Source organism: Lactuca saligna, chromosome 9 (assembly GCF_052625555.1).
Source record: "Lactuca saligna cultivar CGN05327 chromosome 9, ASM5262555v1, whole genome shotgun sequence".
Lineage (NCBI taxonomy): Eukaryota > Viridiplantae > Streptophyta > Magnoliopsida > Asterales > Asteraceae > Lactuca > Lactuca saligna.
The window spans coordinates 42,410,189-42,415,449 of NC_136425.1; the positions used below are offsets into that span (position 1 = coordinate 42,410,189).

Sequence of the window (5,261 nt, forward strand, 5' to 3'; positions counted from 1 at the left end):
ATTCAGAGCGTTGCCCTTCTTTGTGAAGTTGATGTGATTGGTAAGAACTACTTGATCCATTACCGAAAGTGTGTGTATTGCTGATTTGTAGGTATACGATTACTAATACTCAACTGATTTTTAGAAAATTGTATTGAAACATTGTCCATATTTTTATGCTGCTTATGTTTGTTTTATAGGGTCTTCATATTGGCCATAACCTAGCCTTAGCCATAAAAAAAGCGACAGTTGCGAGAGTCACCTTTCTAGTTGTAATTAAGAATATATCTTAACAGGAAAAAAATTCACATGTTTCAATTGAGTTGCATATAGAACGGATGGGTAACATTGTTATTTTTTTCATTGAGCACAATCAGTCAGATGCTTAATCAAACAATATGGTGTCAATCAAATTTCAGACTCAGTCAAATCTGACTCAATCAGCAACTATCAAACAACCCCTAAACAAAGTCTCATCCACATAGTAAAAAGTATGATGGAACTCTAAGCGAGGACCGGCCTATAGCTTGAAACAAGAAGATCATATGAAGAATAAGTACGCTCATTTGTTAAGAGGAATCTTGACCATAAGCCAAATATTGGAAGAAATTCCTTAAAAAGGGGAAGAATACGACAATCAGGAAAACTTCATTACAGACCACCGTTAGAAATTAGCATAGATAAATAAATGTAACAGAGTATCAATGTAAAAAAAACATTTAGTCAAATAAAACGGGTTATATTATTTGACGACAAAAACTATTTACTTCAATCGTAAAAGTTGTTATTTTAATGTTCGATCTCTAAAAAACACCTACCATCCGAGAGATGCTCAAAGAAATCAACAATGACAAAAACCAAACCCAACTGTTTAATATCTCATACTTGTTTACGTAACATGTAGAAAAAAAATCAAACCATACACCGCATTGGTTTATTTATACATATCTCAGCACAACACAACATATTGCCATCATCCTTAACTATCCTAGCGGAGAAGACGACGGTTTTGGACGTTGGGCGGCCAGCATTTCCAACAGCCACCCCACGTGCTGTTTGTATGAACCCCTTTTTCTGCTTCAATAGTTGCATCTACAACATATAAGCACACACAGATTAATATACAGATACTTGCATACAAACACATGTACTTGTAAGCATGTCTCATGACAGTATTAATCATACCGTTTTCTTTATGAGTTTGGGGTTGAACGGTGGTCTGATCGGTATTTGCAGCAGCAGAAAAGAGAACAGATGCGAAGAGAACAACCAAGAACAAAGTAAGACCGTTGAACTTCATTTTGTGAAACTGTATTTTTTTAAGCTCCGACTTTCCTTTATTTGTAGACGTGGGAGAATGTGAAATGTTGACTCTAACGATCAAAAAATCAAAGCATGTACAATATTATATTGGACAAATATTATTATATTGAACATATATATAATAATTCATTATTTCTTTGGATACAGAAGTTTCTAGCTTTAAACCATTAATTTTAAGTGGGGTCATTATATTCAGCCACCCCTCTTCAAAAACACTTATCTTCACGAGTTTCTTCTGTTTCCATTCCATCACTTGCCAACCATCATTCCTTTATTATTTGCAAAATCAGTTTTTTTTTTTCTTTTTATTTTACACTTATGGTTCATGTACTTTCAGCATTTGTCAAAATACGCCCCTTTAAATAAATTTTTACATTAATTAAACGTTTAAATATAATATTGTAACATTAAGCAATTTAATTAAAGATATGCAAAGTTATGCAACTGATTAAATATATACGAAAAGATTTATATTTTCAAAAATAATAAACATAATTATGTATTTCATAATTACCAATGTCGTGTGTATATATATATATATATATATATATATATATATATATATATATATATATATATATATATATATATATATAAAATGTTAAATGACATAAATAGAGTGAGTGGAGTGGGTGATCGTATGAGAGAGGGGGGCTATATACCTTAACCCTTTTGGATTTTGGGTAGACTATAGAGTCAAGAGTTGCAAGTTGTTCATTAATGTTATTCTTATCTATGAAGTCAAGCAAGTTGTTCACATATATATATATATATATATATATATATATATATATATATATATATATATATATATATATATATATATATATATATATATATATATATATATATATATATGAGAAAAGTGAATATACCCTTAAGGGTATATAATCTTAGATACTCAAACTCACAATATTACTTCGTTTTGTATCATATATACATATTGTAATTGTCCAATGTTCTTCTAATTCAACTTCTAACTTGATTTAATTTCAAGATTTATATAAATTTTATATTTATCTTACTCTTACACAATTTCAATTTTTAACTATAATATATAAAGCCTAGTAGGTGTCCGACATAAAGATGTGATGTAAGAGAAAGATACTAGTGAAATTTCGAAAATCTTGAAAGTAAATCAAGTTAGAGTTGAAGTTTAAGAACATTATAATAAATATATCAAACAAAACGATGTATTATGGTGGGTTATGGTACATATCCTTATATACCCTTAAGGGTATATTCACTTTTCCCATATATATATATATATATATATATATATATATATATATATATATATATATATATATATATATATAATGAGTTTCTAGGCTGTTAACTATGATTCTATTTTACACTGGTGTTAGGGGTCAAGATCCTGAATCCTATCTAAGATCTCGGATCTTAAAAGATTTTAAGGATCCCGAAACATACACAAGGATCCTGATTATTATCATTATCTCCTAACAAGATTAATAGGTATATTTATTGTTTATTCATGTTTGTGCATAAATAGTCAACAAAAGACTCATATCTTCTCGAGAGTTACTTTAAACTGGAGTAAGACCCGGAAATATTAAGTTAAAGCAATGTGTGAATGTTTATTCAAGAGGATTCCAAAAATACCAGACTCTTAGTTATTCGCATTAGACTATAAATACACATGTATAATTCACACTACACACATACGTAGAGCTACTCAAACACTTGCACTCGTATTCATATTATCATTTCTATAATTTGCATTCAAATCAATAAAATCAAACAAGGCAGGTGATCATTATCAGAAATGGGGCGTGATTCTTAATAAATGAATACTAAAGAGAGAACAACTTCAGTTTTCAAATTAGCCCAATTTCTTTGACATCAACCCGAATTTCCCCAATAGTCTGATTTGTAACAGCCCGTAAATTTAGATAAAAATTTTCATTTAATATTTAGAAATTACAACGATATTTGTTTTTCCAAAATTCATTACATAAACTCATGTCCATAAGATCATAGTATCCAAAACAAGAAATGTGGAATATTGGAGAGTGCATGTTGCATCATCAAGTCGGGCCTTTGCCCTTAGATCCAGAAGTACCTAAAACATCCAACAAACTGTAAGCGAACGCTTAGTAAGTTCCCAAAATACACAAACGTATAACCACATAATTTCATGAAACATATATACATAGGATTGTCATAGACTCCCTCCATGGTCTTCTCCTGGAATACCATGGGCTACCCCCATAGTCTTACATCCAAGGGCCATGAGCTCCCCGACGATCTTTACCAAATGCCATGGGCTCCCCCCATAGTCTTCACATAAGTCATAACATGCCAAATAACAAACATTGCATATTCAATTATTGAAACAATCTATCAAGTAATGGGTCGGCATTGGTGCCTTCGACCCATGAGTATAATTAGAAAACACACCTCAGTCTGGTGAACACAATAGTTGCTCGACTACTTGTCCAAAATCTCACACTTAACAAATATACAAATAACCCTAATTAGGATTATGACACAAGGGCCCAGAATCCTAAGTCCAAGTCCCTCCATGATGGCCCAAAGGTCTTTCCTTCACTAATGAGCCTAACATCAAAAATCCAATTCTATATTGAGCCACAAGGGCCAAAATGCCCAATCATGCCAACATTGGCCCAAATAATAAATTCAGGCCTATAACTCCAACAAGTCTATGCCCAAAACAATTAGGGCCCAAAGGTTTGAAACTCCGTCGGAAACCCAAAACTCTCTCAAAGCATAAGAACAGTGTATCTCTTCAGTATGCTTAACGTACTAGGTTCATGGATTGTACGTGCAACATACAACATAGTACGCCCATCGTATAAGTTGTCTTGCATCCAACTCCATTTAGTTCTTAATACATGAATACTTTTCACTCAAACTTTAGATCATAGATGTTTTAAGGGTCCTAAGGCATAAAGTTTGCAAATTTATGCCTTTGCATGCCATATATGCTCCCAACAACTCATTAAGACCTTTCCAAAGGTCTTAACTCATGCATGGAGCCATAGAAGTCATCAAGTTTGCAGTTTTATGCTATAATCAAGCCAAAGGACCTCATATCTATACTTCCTAACCTCTAGATTTGCCCAAACTCCCAAGATAGGATTTATGGACTCAAAAGAGGACTTTTAGAAAACCCTAACTCAAAAAACAACAAGGATAAGCAAGGTAAAAGATTTTACCTTCCAAAGCTCCCCAAGATACTCTAGATGCAGGATCCTCAAGCTCTTCCCACGTTCAAGGCTTGAACACCACTTCCTTCTTCTTGCAAACCTACTAGAATGGCCACCAAAAACACCTTAAGGCACAAAACTCACACTCTCTTGCAAAAATAGGGTTTTAGGATGAAAATAGGCTATGGAGGCTGATTAAGGTTTGGTCTAAATGATATAAGAGTGTTTAAATAGTGTCCAAGCCAAGAAATTAGGGTTTTGGTTATTGGCCTCGTACGCCCCATGTACGAGCCTCGACCACCCACTGCATGCACAAGTGTACGCTAAGCATACTCATATGTACGTCCAGCGTACGAAGGGTCCTTTTTTTTGCCAAAAATGAAATACTCTGAGGGTAAAAATAGGATACTTGGATTTAAGTGTTACAACTCTCCCCCACTTGAACTAGACTTCGTCCTCGAAGTCTGCTAACACAAATAGATCCAGGTAATGCTCTCGCATCTTGTCCTCCGGATCCCAAGTCCATTCGGAGCCCTTGCGATGTTGCCATTACACCTTTACTACCTTCACCACCTTGTTACGAAGAGCTTTAATTTTTCTATCCAAGCATGCAATGGGCTTCTCCACATAGTTTAGGCTTTTATCCACCTGAATATCATCCAATGAAATAATTGTAGTCTCATTTGCTACACACTTCAGGAGCTGAGACACATGGAAGGTGTTATGGATCTAAATAAGCTCATCAGGAAGATCCATCTGATAAGC

General features: G+C 33.7%; 1 long non-coding RNA gene across 1 annotated transcript; it reads right to left on the reverse strand.

Annotated features, from left to right (window-relative positions):
* Positions 1-827: 827 nt before the first annotated feature.
* Positions 828-1,289, reverse strand: LOC145017223 (uncharacterized). Its single transcript, XR_013666427.1, has 2 exons — positions 1,165-1,289; positions 828-1,071 (listed from the first exon to the last, which is right to left on the reverse strand). It is a non-coding gene; the product is annotated as an uncharacterized LOC145017223 (long non-coding RNA).
* Between the last annotated feature and the right edge of the window lie 3,972 nt (positions 1,290-5,261).